This window comes from Octodon degus, unplaced genomic scaffold, assembly GCF_000260255.1.
Source record: "Octodon degus isolate 3935 unplaced genomic scaffold, OctDeg1.0 scaffold00016, whole genome shotgun sequence".
Taxonomy (NCBI): Eukaryota; Metazoa; Chordata; class Mammalia; order Rodentia; family Octodontidae; genus Octodon; species Octodon degus.
In genome coordinates, this window is record NW_004524592.1 from 18,587,053 (window position 1) to 18,603,067 (window position 16,015).

Below are 16,015 nucleotides of genomic sequence, written 5' to 3' on the forward strand. Positions count from 1 at the left end.
TTAAATGAATTAATATATAAAAGGACTTGGAATTCTACCTGACACATAGAAACTCTGTATATTTTAGTCATTTTGGTTATTATAGTTGATGTGATTAATATCTATTTTATTTCAGTTGTTGGTGAATATGTTTCAAAGATAATTGCGCAATTGTAATGTCTTTTCATTCATTTCATTTATCATTGCAATTTAAAATTTGTAAGTGTATTTTGAATTTTAATCATAGTTTTAATGTGGGGAAAGACTTTAAGAAAGTCTTTCAAACTATAAAATGTAACACGATGCAGAATGGTGCACAACACAAAAGTGTCGCACAATAACTTGTAGTGAGGTGAACATCCCTGTCACTTGGGCCAAGAAATGGTAGGCCTCTCCCCGTTGCCCTTCTACACCTCTTTCAATCATCGCCCTCATGCCTCCTAAAGTTAATTACTGTCTTGACCAATATTGTAATTATGTCCTTGTTTCTTGTAGATATATACAGGTACATGCCCATAATTCCCTAGTTTAATTTTGTTTATTTAAAAATCCTTATGTAAATTCATAATTTTTTATGTACCTGGATTCTTTACTTCATGGTTTGTTTTTCAGAGTCCTCTGTCTTGTTACATGGGTTTATTTATTTTCATTGTTGCACAGAATTCCTTCTATGAGTATAATTTACCTCTTTCCTATTCATCAATTGGCACTTCTATTGTTTCTAGTTTTTGATGTCATGAATGATGTTGACCTTTCATGGTGTCTTTTACAAAACAGAATTTTAGATTCTGATATATTCCAAAGGGATTGCATTGAATCTATAAATAACTGGGATATTCTGACTAGTTTCCAATATAGAAAATTAAAAAAAGTCCATTTCACTTTAACTCATCAGAAAGCATATGTGGATTATGGTCCTTTGAAATGTCCTGCAACTTGTTTGCAAGAGGGTCAGTTTTTATAAAGGATTTATGTACGCGGAAAACATGTATGCTTTGCCTTTGCTGCAGGCACTGTTTTGTGTCTGGCAGTTGGGTCAAATTTGTTAACCATATGTCCAAGTTATCAGTGCTCTCAGTGGTATTTTGTTTGTACTAATACTTACTGAAAGAGGTCTATTATTATGTTTCATTATGCTTGTAGATTTTTCTATTTTCCTTATAGTACTATCAATTTTTGTTTTATAGATTATGTAGACATGCTGTAGTGCTCAGTATATATACGTTTAGAATTATATTTTTCTGGTGAATTGAACTTTATCAACCAGAAACATGCTTTTTATCTCTAGTATGTTTTTGCCTTCACATCTACTATGTTTTACACTAATAAAGTTGTGCTGTCTTTTTAGTTGGACTTTCCTGAGCATCTTCATTCTTTTTCTGTTGCTGTAACAGAACACTTGAGGCTGGGTCAATATAAGGAAAGAGCACTACTGAGCTCCTGGCTCTGAAGGCTGTCAAGGTCAGGATCAGGCTTCTGGTGATGTCCTTCTCAGAGTCCAGAGATGGTGCAGGACATCAGATGGCGAAGAGACAGAGCCAAACAGGATTTTATAAAAAAAACTCACTCTCAAAACAACCCACTAACCTATTTCCATCGACATCATTTTTTTTTCATGCCAAGAACCAAACTCAGGACCTTGCGCTCACTAGGCAGGCACTTGTGCCACTGAGCTGTATCCCCTGCCCTCCCACTGACCTATTAATCCATTAGTAGATGAATCCATTTATGAGGGCAGAGTCCTAGCCAGTGACCTAACCATCTCTTAAAAGTCTCACCTCATAATACTTCACAATGGAGATTACATTTCAACATGTGTTTTGGTGGGGACACCAAAGCCATAGCAACAGCATAACAGTTTTCATTCTTTTACTTTAACTATGCCTTTATTTTTACTTTAAGTATGTTCCTTATAGAAATAATTTATGAAAACTAATTTGGTAATTTTTTTCCTCTTAGTTGGAATATTTCACTTGTTTTCCAGCTAGTATAAATACCAATTTACTTGGGTTTAATTCCAGCAAGCAGTTAGTGCCGTACAAGCAGTAAGGAAAGGAAGCTTGCACTCCTGGACTCTAAATCCTCTTTTTGGCTCTAGACTGGCAAAGTGGCACCCAGCTTCTCAGCCTTTGTTTTCCCCTTTGGACATGTCCAAAGCTCCCAAGGAATAAACAGCTTCCAACACTGGGCTCATCTCTCTGCTCCTCTGTCGCTCTCAGATTCTGGTGGGGTGACTTCACCATCTTTTGGTCATTGTGTGCCTTAGAAAATATGTTTTTGAGTATTTCATTCATTTCTAGGTGAGGATTTGGTCAGATTACTGTGCTTGCTTTCACTGGATTCCTGAAATCATATTTAAAAAAAAGACTTAAGGATGTGTTTAATTCAGTCATTAGAAACTATCTGAATGTCACAGGGGAAATGATGTAAAATTCGAAGTTGTTTTTCAGAATCTAGGTAATCAATAATAATAAATTGCCCCCTCCACAGTCATCCTTTAGCAGCCTTTGTGCTACGGTCACCCTACTCAGAGATCTGAGGTGCTGCACACTAGGACAGCAACACAATTTCAGGTTTCATTGTGGTGACAGACACAGGTATCAGTGTCATAACATAATCTCAGCAGCCTTTCAAAAATCTGAGGTGCATCGTACTTGTTCTTAGAAAGGAACCAGCTAGTTCCTTATAGACAACATGTAGTGTGAGCTGTGACAAACGTTTCTTTCAGAGGAAGCAGTTCTTTAGTTCAAAGCTCCATTTGCCTCACCTGATTATTGAAAAAAAAATTATATCCTATATTTTGAGTTTATGTAACTAATTATGGTGTGAATTTAGTTAGTATACTTTATTTATTTATTTGTTTGTTTATTGTGGCAGGCTCAGCCCACCCTGGGGGCGGGGCTGTCACGACATGTGGTACTTTAGACTGCTGAGCTATCTCGCTGGTTCTGTTTCATGTTTTTAAGCTAAGAGATTAGTAAGTATTTTGAGTTGGATTTACCTGTTGTGTTTCCTCTTGTTATTCAGCAAAAACTTTAATAGATTTGTTTCTTCCCCCCTCTAGGGCACATTGTTGTTAATATATAGCTTTAAGTGATCTAAGGTTACTGTTGGTGTCCACAGGGAATTAGTTCCACAATCCCTTTTGGATAGTCTGCAGATGATGCCGTCTCTTAAACTGGCATTCCGTTTGCATACGGCCTGGCACATCCTTCTGTATACTTTGCACACCTTGCCATTGTCTGTGGTACGTCATACAGCATCCATGATACCTAGATAACTGTTGTACTGGGTGGCTCAGTAGGACCAGGGAAGAAGGCTGCACGTGTTCATCATGGACACCAACATCGGAGGCCTGTCACACGGGCAGGAAGTGAACAGCATGCAAATGAGGGTGCAGGCAGGACACCGCGGATCTGTGACAGGGCGGATCAGCGGCACCGCGGGAGCGAGGCTGCACACAGCGCTTCGTTTGCCTGGACTCCACAGACTGCTGGCTGCAGATTCAAGATTGTTTTTTGGCATGTTCTGCATGTTATTCTGAGTGTTTACAATTCTCAGTTGGTTCAACTGAAAACCAGTATCCAACTTTTGCTCAGGCACTTTCCCTAAATCAAATGTTTTTTTGAAATATTCTGTGACAAAAGTGTAGGCTAAGTGTGTCTCTTTTTTCGCTTCCCTGAAATACCCATCATAACTTTTGTCAGTAGCAATTTGTTTATCCAGAACCCCCAAAAGGAAATCTTGCTACAGCAACTTTGCTTTTCCTGGGGTAAGGGTTCTGTTGTCCGTGTTTCCCAATGGGCTCCAGAGAGGGCTCATAGGTGGGGACAACTCAAAGTTCATCTTTCCAGCATGGATTTTAGGGGCACTGAGGTTGGATCAAGTTTCTGCCACTTGCCAGGTTGAAAATGAATTTCTCATTATTTTAAATTTTGTTTTCTTATTTGTTTAAGTGGAGAAATCTCCATGTGGAGAGTCTAGGAAAGAAAACATTAAGCCAGAACAACGTTTGTAAATTCCACCACATCAGAGTAGGATTAGGGCCTATGTGATAAATTTTATATGTAACCCTGTGCAACAGAGTTTATCTCACATTTTACTTCCATTAAAGGTTTAAATATATTAAATATGCTGCTTTTGTTCTCTTTAAAGAAATATTTGAAAAATTTTTTTCAAGTACTTATTACATTTTATTTCAGCCAGTATGGTAGAGTGTTTTATTAATAATTTCTAGGATGAGTTACTGATTCAGACCAGACCAGCATTTGTTTTATGGACAAAATTTATTGACAACCTATATATGTAAATAAAGTTTTATTAGCACACAACTGCTCTCATGTGTTTGTGTTATGTGGAGCTGCTTTTGTGCTACAGGGACGGGCTGATTGGTTGTGACAGAGGCTATGTGACCTCAAGGTTGACCTTACTGTCTGGTGCTTTAGGTCAGCAGGGCTGACCTAAAGGTGAGGACAGGGCAAATGAAGCCCTGGCTAGTCCTGGGATCCTGGTGGCTCGCCATGTCTCCACTCAGGGTCTATGCTTCTGTCTTCCTCTCCTGTGTGCACTTCTCAACACGATTGGACTTTCGCCCTGTGGGTCTCTGCTTTCCAGAAGAAACACTAACCAGGGTTTCTTATTTTGAATTAATTTATGTGTGCACAACCTCACCTGAGAGAGAGTTTGTTTTAAAATGAATTCATACAAACATAATTAGTCAATGTACAATAACAATAAATAAGATAAAAATAATAGTTCCCTAAGTGGAACTGAGGAAAGTGTGTTCGATAAGATGAATCTTTTAAAGTTAGAACTTCAGTCCTTTTGGCATTTTTACAGGAACAATTTTTAAGATGTCAACATGAGCTTTTTGATATGTTCAGGTTTACTTCTGGTCATTATTGTCTTCCTTGGCAAGTATTTGCTGTCTGTATATACTGTATCTTCAAGCACATAAGTGCATAATAACCCATCTACTCTGTTTTGGCTGATAGTTTTACTTTTGCTTCTCTCATTACAGTGATACACTTCTCTTTGGGAACAATTTGGCTTGCAAAAACTGAATTCAGCAGATCTTGCTTCTGTTCATGAACTTCACCTCAGGTGATGAACAGGACTATAGCTCTTCTCCTTGCGTAGCACAGCTGTGGCCATCTCCCTATACCAACATGAATGTAGCCATCTTCCCCAGAATCATGGGGCAAATTAAATCTGTGAATTGAGATTCCACTTACCTTATTTCCATGCATCTGAAAACTAGTTAGTGTTTTTAGTCTTAGAAATTTGGCATCTGACCAAAAAACCACACTCCAACAGCCACTCATGTAGTTAATCTGGTTAGGATAATTTTATATTATCATGATGCTATCATCAATGTCTAGTCAGATCCGAATCAGGCAGTAATCTGTAACGCGTGTAGGTTTTGAGCAATGTGATATGCTTAATTAATGTGTTTACTACTTACCATATGCCAGTACTTTCTGCTGCAAGTAGTGTTCTTTACATGCATATACATTTTATGCCATGCACAATATGTATGTGTATATGTGTTTTCACAGTAATATATGAGGTGGATACTATTTTATTCACCCTCTTATTTTAAAAACAAAATACTGATATACAGACAAGTTATATAACTTGCTTGATATTTCACAACTGGGGTCTGTGATGTAGCTCATTTGTTTAATAATGAATTGATACAAACATAAGTAGTCAATGTACGATAACAATAAATAAGTAAAATAAAAATAAGAATAGGGACCGGGGAGATAGCTCAGTGGAATAAGTGCTTGCCTGGCAAGTGCAAGGTCCTGAGTTTAATCCTTGGTACTGCCAAAAAACAAAAAACAAAAACAAAACAAAACAAAAAAAAAAGATTTTGCAACTAATAAGTGCAGGCACCACTATGAGTATTGGGGCAGTCTTACTCTGAAGTTATTATTAGGCCTTGTACTATATTGCCCAAACACAAACAAGTATGCTGAAGCTTAATATTTGCTTATTAAAAAGTCTTTTTTTCATTTACGTATTTGGTACAAGGTCTCACTGGGCAGCTCAGACTTGTAGTGATCCTCCTGTTTTCAGCCTCCCCATCGCTGGGATTACAGGTGTGTGTCACCATGCCCAAACATATTTGCTCCCCAGGGGTGGGGAAGGCATGGTACTCAAGACTAGGGAGCAAACCCTGGTCCCTGTGTTTGCCTAAGCAGGTGCTTAGTCTGCTGAGCTATCTTGCTGGCCTGCTTATTAAAAAGTAATTTTAGGTTCTTTCAATGAATCTAAAATAAAATTAAATTTATGTATGACATGACATTTATTAGAAATTATTTTATAGAGTACTACATTTAACTTTCCTAATAAAAAGATTCTGTAATTTTTCTAACCTTATTAAGATGTTCCCAGGAGCCAGTGAGATGGCTCAGTAGAATAAGCACTTCCCTGGCAAGCACAAGGGCCTGAGTTCAATCCCCAGTTCTGCCAAAAACAAAAAAGAAAAAAGATGTTCTTGTGTGTAATAAGAACAGTATTGTAAGCTATTTACTTCTATGTTCTTCATGTTTCAATTTCCTACTCACAATGACAAAAATGATTTGTGTAAAGATATCCATCATGTCTACTATTAGTGAAAATATGTGTCAAATACACAGATGTTTATCATATATTGATAATGGGAGTATGATTTTACACAAATACAACTATGTGCTTTCTACATGTATGCATAAAACTACTGAGTGTTCTTATGGCACTAAAAATGTAGCTAGCCTATATAATTTAAAAACTTACATAAAAGTAGTTCCACAAAAAATAGTTTATTCATGCCCCAGATTGAGGCTCGGCATCTTTATTTCTCATTTTCTTAGTAAGGGAAGTTTCAGAGTTTGAAAATGTAAAATCTGTTTGCAAGGTTCATTTTGTCAAAATAAAATTTTATACCAGAAAAAGTGTTATTCTTCTTTACCCATGAAGTTTTTTCTTTCTTTCTTTCTTTCTTTTTCTTTTCTTTTTTTTTTTTTTAGCCAATTTGGAGTCTTATATTTTTTTTTGATTTACACAATCACTATCTTTTAATGAAACCCAGAAAAGGGAAAGTAAACCAAAATTCAATTCACCTTTGCTGAGGCTGAAATTAATGGCTCTGAGTATTTTCTTTTGGATGACACTTAGGGATTTAAGCAACTCTTCTGGTTGCTTCCTTGTCTCTCAATGGACTTGTGAAGATGGAAATCCACGCTGGTACCCTGGATCTGGGGTAAGTCATAGCCTGAGCTTTCCTCAGCATCGCCCTTCAGCCAAAAATGCATACGGAGAGTTATGTAAGGATACAACCTCAAGAGCAGAAAGAACACTGGATTTGATGTCTGAGACCCACAGTTAAAATCTGATTCCAACACTTACTAGCTTTATAGTCTTAGGAAAAGATCACTCAATATCTAAGTTTTAGTCAATTTATTGGAGATAATAATACCCACATCATACAATTACTTCTGAGGGGTATGTGAAATAGCAGGTGGCATGTGTCCCAGATATTAATTGATCTTGGAATTGCACCTTATTATCTTTTTGAGATGTTGGTGAAGATAGCAGAAACATGAATGGATTTGGGCTTGCACAGAGACACCTATGCAGATCATCATTTTTCTTGCATCACCTCCTTTGAATACATAAGCTTGACTTGATGGTAGCATACCATACTTATCAAAAAGTGACAGAAAAATTTAACTATTTCCAACAGTGGTTTTGTTTAGGCAACAACTGAGACCTTGGATTCTATCATATCTGGATGAAGCCCTGTTAGAAATATTTTTTTTCATTGTTCTGTGTCAAAAATGAAGAAACTATTTATGTGTATAATTGATTTTTTTTTCTTTTGAACCTTACATAACATAGTTGGAAGGTGTTTTAGATACCTCACGTGTTCGTTAGTTTTTGTATTTCATAAAACAAAACTTTGGAGATTTGCAAGCCATTAATTTTCATCACAATCTTATTAGGTAGTCTTAAAAGTTCCTTGGTACAATGAAGTTAATAGGTATGGGGCAAAATATCTGTTTATAAACAATGACACTTTCTTTCTGTGGTGTGTGCATTTATGAATATTTGAATTGGTGAGTAGCAGGTGAAGAATGATCTCACTTTCATCTGGAGTTGCTATGATATGGAAGAAAGGCCAATGTCTAATAACTGTATATTCACAAGCTAAAGATGTGCCATAAAATAATCTAAACTATTGTTTTCTTTGAAATTGGTAACATTCTGACAAATATTAATGAAGTTTTAGAGGCGCATACATATACATATCAGATAGTCGAGATGTTATGGGGAAATAGTAATGTTTGGGTGTGGATACAATAATACGTCTAAGGTACAAAAATATTTCAGGATATTTTTATTATCTGGCAGAAACAGGGTGTCTGTGCTAATACTTTTCTTAATGGCCAATGTGCCAGCGGCGATGGGTTGTGTAGCTAAACTGGCCATATAGAGATCCTTTCAGGGAGAACTATGGTTACACAAACTGCTAAATATCCACAACTAACAGTTCTAAGATATGTTAAAACATTAACCTTATGATCTTTTGCTGGGAGTTGCCACAATTTGTAACCGTATCTTTTTTAGGAATTTGTTTGCATCCAAAAATGAAGAAGAGGAACCCTAATCAGTCATTAAACTCCTCTCAATCAGGAGATGAAGAAGTCTGAAATATCTCCTCTTAGAATTAGCCAAAATAATGAAAGTGGAATAGATAACATTTTGAGCTGTAATCTGGGCCTGGACGATGACTCCACATAAAATGAGGTCATCTTGGCTCACATTAGACTTCAATTCCCAGTCTTGGCTATTTCAGATATTCATTGTGTATTCTCGATCTTTATGGTATGAAAGGCTTTCTTTTCCTAGTGTGTATTGCCTTTGCAAATATTCCTGCCAGGCATTTCTTTGCCTTTCCATAAATTTTAAGGGACCATATAACATTTTAGCACATTTAATAAACAGACTTTATATGGAAATAATTTTATGATTTGTAGCAAGTAAAAGTTTACCTTAAAAAGTTCTGTTTTAGGTTTGCTAAGCAAACGAATCATTAGGTGATTTAAGAGTTCATGGTAATGAGAATTTAAATAAAAACTCTAATGTAAACCTCCTGCTCCAATATTCATTCACTTTTCCTAAGAGGGAAATCTGGACTATGTACCAGGGTGGTGTTTAATAAGACAAAATATCTCTTTATAAAATTATTATGCTTACATTTGTGAAAGTGACAGCTTAAGAGGTTAGTCCTAGAACTCTGACAGAGGAATAGTGGAGATGGAGGTCAAATGGCTCCTAGTGGGCCCTGCCGTCCTCTGGCTTTGCACTGCAACTCACAGGTTCACATTTGTTTGGGCCCACGATTCTTGTATAACGTCTTCTTAAGTTTATTTATATAATTTGTTCCTACCGGTGCCCTGGGTCATTTATTACACCTATTAACTTTGCTCTCTGAAGAGATTCTGCCAGAATTCCTTAACAACCATCTTTGAGTCTGTTTCTTCTCTCTTGAAATTTAAGATCAAGGATTTTGCTGGCCCAGTGTTTGTGGAGCCTGCTCTGTTTCTGACCTGATTATCTTTGGCTGTGCGAAGAAATGTATGTAATTCGCTGAACTGATCCGTTTTATGTGTGGAAACGCTTTCAGAAATTCAAAATTCACATGCATGGACATTTAAAAACTTCTTACATTCAGATAGCTTGAGAGATTATTCAAATTCTCCCATCAGTTTTCTCCTAAGGAATCTTTTCCAGTTTTTATGCTTTATACTTTCTTGTAGGATGAGATGGGCATTCTTTTACTATCAGTTTTTTTTTTTTTTTTTCTGCTAGAAAAGTAGCCTGGGAAGCCTTCTCTTCAGCCAGTCTTTGGTAATGAGTGCCAGAAACTTAATACTATGATCTCTATTTGTTCAAGCACCCCTCAGTCATTGTGTGATCTCAAAATTAATTATTCAATCATGTTAATTGACTTGTTAATTGGTGAAGGAAAAATTTAAATTTAAATCTATTTGACATCAAATTAATTAAATGGTGGAAATACTTCAGTATTAAGCAACACTTTAAACTTTATTAAATTTATTAATGGTATTTTAAGAAAATCATATTAAGGCACTTACAATGGTCAATGCAACTAACAATTTTAATGGACTCAACCACATTTTGAAACTCTGAAGATTAATTCTTATTTGTGGGCCTTTAATCCAACACCCCCCAAAAATTCTGCTGAGAGGGTCTATGTTTTCTACTTCATTTTTGTCTCTGTAGTCTGTGAGCATAATGCATCTGAGTGAATTTAATAAAGATCGACACTCTAGTAGTTGAGCTTGGGAGCAGCCATATGCAAGGTAAGACTAGAATTTTGAAATGGGTAGTCTGTGTAACTGGAGATTGTTTTGATTGGATCTCCTTCCTTACAGAACTAGTGGTCAGTTAGAAAGATAATCTGTGCTGTTAATTAGTGCTTCCTACTGATTTTCATAGATGTGTAAGAACTACTAAGGACAAGAAACACAAGAGACGCAACAGTAATCCATTTCATGCCCAAGTGTCAGTTCTATTATGTGAAAGTGCTTGTGGTATAGCCTAGCTAATGAATTTTTTTCTAATCTGAAAGGGAATAAAATAATTTTCAGGACAACTGAACTTTTATTACTAATTATATATTGTATACAAATCAAACATATGTGAATGTGGAGCAAATTTTAAACATACAGATGGGAAATATACTTCTTCCCAATTTCTAGCTTTCTGGGACAATTGTGTATAATTATAGAGTTATGAATAAAAGTGAAGATTGAAAACTGATGGCTGATTCAGAGTGTTGGTTATTCACAGAAATTTTTTCTTTTTTTTTCATGTCATTCCCTGGTAAAGACAGAGGGCACTGAGCCCAGGCGGGATGGGGAAGGGAGAGCAAGACCAAGCACCTGAACTTGTCCTTTCCTACCTCTGTGATGATAACCTTAATCCATTCATTAGTGTGGATTAAAAAAAAACCTCCTCCCATTGGGTCTCAGCTTCCTGGCACCATCCACTGGGAGGCAAGTTTTCAGCACACGAGCTTTGTGGGACACTTTCACACCATAACACAAGATGTCTGTTCCAGAACCACCTACTCTAGATTTTTTTTAGATGTAGTGTAGGATGGTCTGTCTCAGCACAGTCCACAACTCCTCCTCCTCCTCCTTCATCGAGGACCTTAGGGTATCTACTAGCTGCAGTAGAAAGGGGTGCATGGTGCAGGCTTCAGGCTTTCCCATTGTGCAGCATAGACTATTTTCAGGAGTCACAAGGGGAGCGGATGCTCAGCATGAATTGATTTAGCTTTTGTAGCCCGAGTGTACTCTGCAGCTCTCTTGGGGAGGACATATCCTAGGGATTCACTAAGAGACTTTTCAGGGAGGGAATGGGCATTAAGCACTTCTGGAAGACCATGTAATCAATGATCTAATCCTGACAGAAGTGAGTTACTGACCTTTTCATATATCAGAAAAGCATGGACTCCTGATGCTTGGAGCACTCTTCTCCAGGGAGCAGCAGGAAGCTGCTTCTGCTCTAGGGCATGTGAGGAGTTGCTTCTTGTCGGAGGAGGAGGTCTGTCCTTTGAAAGCCACTAAACAGGGCAGCATTCACTCCTTTTGTATTTTCAAGTTTTAGGCTTAATATGTAAAGGTTTTACTTATACACAAAGCATTCATTTTGCAATCATTTGCAGGTCTGAGTACACAGCCTACATCTAGAAGATGAAGTAAGGGCAATCTAGTCATCAAGTGTTTGCAATTTGTGGGGAGTGGAGAGCAATTGTATTGTTCAGCTTAAGGATAATTTAGCAAAAGCATGATTTTTTTAGATGAAAAGTAGATCTATTTTATTTGTGATAAAAATATGGAATATAACAACCATGGTTAGTTTTCTATTCTTGTTTTGAAATTCTGTATCATATATAATTCTGTATCATATATATTGCATATTGTTCTGCTTCTGTCTTTGTTTTTGTTTTTACTCTTTAAAATAAAATTAAAAAAGAAGTCTATTGTATTTTCCTGATTTCATAGATAACATACAATTATATAAAATTTCAAGTACAGTATAAGCCATGAAGAAGAAAGCATAAATAGCTCTCAATATCATTGTTTAGGCTAATATTCATTGTTAAAGTTTTGTGAAGATTCACTGGGATAAACATTTTTGTAAATATAAACAGATAGGAATTATATATAATATATGGTTTTGTGTGTGAAATACACAGATAATTGTATATTATCTGAAATCCATATTGTGTGTTTTTATACATGTGTAATCTCATTCTCTCCACCAGTCATTTTGAACTGGGGAAACTGCTCCTCATTTATCAACTCAAAAACTAGTGACACAGGGAACTATTTGATTGGGAAATTATGTGGAATAGGAGCAGCAAAAAAGTTGCAGAGCCCTGTACAATTCCTGCTTTATAATAAGAACTTACGTTCACTGATCTTCAGATCTCTCTGTACCAATGAATAGAATTTATATCATTTAAAATTATTTTAATATCTATTTTATTGTGATACAAACAATGTAAGATCTGCCTTCTCCATAATATTTAAGTATAATAGGTAATTGTTGGCTGGAGGTACAAAGCACAGCACATTTCTAGAGCTTATTCATCATGCTTGATGGAAACTCCATGCCTGCTTATTAATAACTCCTCATTTCCTCTAGTTTCAGGTCCTGATAACCACTATTCCAATTTTTAATTTTCTGCATTTGACTGTTTTATCTACCTCATATTATTGGAATCATGCAATATTGTTCTTCTGTAACAGGCTTGAGTCACATAGTATAGGTCTTTCGGGTTCACTACTGATGTCCCATCTAGCAGTATTTCCCTCCTTTGAAAAGGCTGAGTGGTATTTTATTGCATGTGCGCACCACGTTCTCTTAGTGCATTCACCTGCTAAAGGACATTGAAATAATTTCCACACATGTCCGTTGTGACTAGCAATGCAACCAACATGGAAATGCTAATGTTTCTTCAAGATCCTGATTTTAATGCCCAGAAGTGGAATTTTTGGGTCATATGATAATTCTATAGTTAATTTTTTGATCAATTTCCACAGTAACAGTGGCTGCACTGCTTTGCATTCCCACGAACAGTATGTTAAAGTTCCAGCTTCTCCACACTCTCTCCAGCACTTGTTTTGTGTCTTGAAAGTAGACAACCATCATAGACTTAAGGTGATGTGTCCTTGTGACTTTTAAAAGTCTTTTGTAGCTTTTATGGAAGTATTGCCATTCTCTCTCTCTCTCTCTCTCTCTCTCTCTCTCTCTCTCCCAGGAATTGAACTCAGGACCTTGTGCTTGCCAGGCAGGTGCTTATGCTGCTGAGCAACTCCTGGGCCTATGCTATTCATTTTTTAATGTTTTTCTTAAAAGCATCAAATTTTAAAATTAAGTCTCTTTTTTAAAACCATCAAGAAATTCTCTCCAAAACAAGACAATGATGTTCATTCTGCTAAAGGTCCAAATTTAAGTTCTGTCAAAGTCAAAACAAAACAAAATGAAAAACAAACAAACAAACAAACAAACAAAACACCCAGAAATAAAAAGCAACAAAAGTCACATCCTAGGGAGGCAGTGCATTTTGTAGTCTTTGCTGTGCTAATTGTCCTTCAGCTGACTTTCAAAAAAATAACACCCTGGCTCATCAAACTATACATTTTCCATTTGCTTTTTAAAATTAATAATGATTAAAAAGGGAAAACATTGAGAAAGTTACAATCAATTGCCTGACTCATTTTGATGGCATGTACGTATGGAGGTCAGGAAGGTTATCTACAGCACATGTTGTTGGGATATTCATCTTCAGGGTTTAGTGTTCTTCCAAACAGTGTAAAACACCCACAATTCCAAGTATGAAGGGACACAGCCGATCTCCTTGGAGAATTCCACCAGACAATACAGGCGCCCAAGCTGTTCTTCATAGAGTGACAGGGCTTCTGGCAAATTGACACAGTTCCCCTGTGTGAAATATTTCCCATCCTGTTTCATTACTTTCATTGAGAGGTCAAGACTCAGTCTGGGAAACTCCCATGTGGAATCTTCTGGAGACATGGAGATTGGAACAGCAAGCAAATCATTAATCACATAAGCAAATTCTCTCCCTTTTTTGGCACACTTCTTCAGTACTGGAAAACAGTCTTCTATTAGAACCTGACAGCAGTCTCCTTTTTTTTTTTTTTTTAAAATGTATTTAGTACAGGGTCTGCTGGTCTTACTACACAGATCCCACTCTAATAATCCTCCTGTTTTCAGCCTCCTAAGACCTGGGATTACACTCATGTGCCATCACACCCAGTCTCAATCACTGTTTCAGCAAGCCCCAGGGGCAGGACTGGCATGGCTTGTTGGTGCATGGGATCGAACCCTGGTCCCTGCTTTCTGCCTAAGCAGGTGCTTTAATCTGCTGAACTATCTGATCGGCCCAACTTTTGTTTAAGATGTCACAACATGTTTTCTGCATATATTTCTTAGATGCATTAATCACCATTTGGTTGGTCTCTCCCATGATGACCATCTTTGTTTTCAGTATGACTATTTCATATAATGCCTCTGTCTCTGCTGCCCAGAATCAGGGTGTCTTTGCCAGTATAATCTTCTTTGCCACTGCCCATGATGGTCCAGGTATATGCCAAATCACTTTCTGCCAAATTAACATCCTCACTAAGGATGAGAATATTTTCAAACTGCTTCGAGTGTAGAATTTTAACGTTCTGATAAAGTGAATCTTTGTCATATACTATTTCATCCATCTCATACTCAAGAAGATGCCCATAAGCTGTAGGTCAATATCTGTTGATGGTCCCTCCTTGAACTATGGTTGGCAAGTGCTTCACCTGCTCAATCCTGGCCTCACTCAATTTTTTCATTCCCTCTTCTATTTGTTCAAAGATGATCAATTTATTCTTTGCCTGGGTATCACTATTATAGCTCGGAAGGTCCAGCAACACCAATCCATGTGGATACATTCTCAAATTGGCCAGGCTGCCATTTTGGTTTGGGCAGGTTGCTAGGTAGCTGTGGTCCTGCCAGGTATGCACCAATTCCACAATGCCCTGCTCTTGGAAGATGGACCAAAGACTAGAATGGTCTCACCATCAGCTTTGGTGCTGAGCATGAAGTCAAGTGTGCTGCACCATGCTGTTGCCATAGTGAGCCAAGGCCCTGTGCCAAGCCTGGAGAAGGCAGTTGCAGGAGACTGGGAACTGCTCAGCATGTCAGGCTGTGGTTGGTGGGGAGTCCTTGTGACTTTGATGTGCAGGTCTCTGATGACTAGTGACGCAGAACCTTTTCTCAGATGCCTCTTGACCACTTGTATATCTTTGGAGAAACTGATCTTCAAGTTCTTAGTCTATTTTAAAAATGGGGTTTGACATGAGAAGCATAGAATTCTTTATCCTATTTTTTAAAATATAACCTAATTTTTAAATGTTTTTTTATCATATTATGTAGGGACTTAAAGTTCAACATATCAATACTTGATGAAAAATACCTGTTCCTTATTATGCCTAAGATGTTTGAAATGCAGTGAGATAGTGAGGTTAAGATTGATAGCCCAAATCGTTTGATAATAACAATAAGCTTTTCTTCTGGATGGTTAACAACCTAAGTTTGCAGACCAAATTAGAGAAAAAGGAAGGATACAAGGAAAGCCAACATTTTGGCCCTAACCTTCTAAGGTCGATTAAGACTCAGGACATATGAGAACTTGTACTGTAACGTCATGTACCTCGGTAGTGTCCCAAATTTTCTGATCAAGAAGATTATGGGGCCAAAGAGGAAAGTGATCGATGACGTAGAGTGTGCCTAAGGAGAGTCACATGGGGAGAAGACACTCTCTCAGGCTTTCACAGAGAGCACATTGGCCAAGCATTGGCCGTGACTCATCCACATGGCTGCACTGATGAAGGTTCTACAATCTGAGGTACAGGATCTCAGGACAAATCCTGAGGGCATTTCACTGACC

General features: G+C 37.3%; 1 pseudogene; it reads right to left on the reverse strand.

Annotated features, from left to right (window-relative positions):
- Positions 1–13,854: 13,854 nt before the first annotated feature.
- Positions 13,855–15,199, reverse strand: LOC101572609 (annotated as a pseudogene).
- Positions 15,200–16,015: the final 816 nt, after the last annotated feature.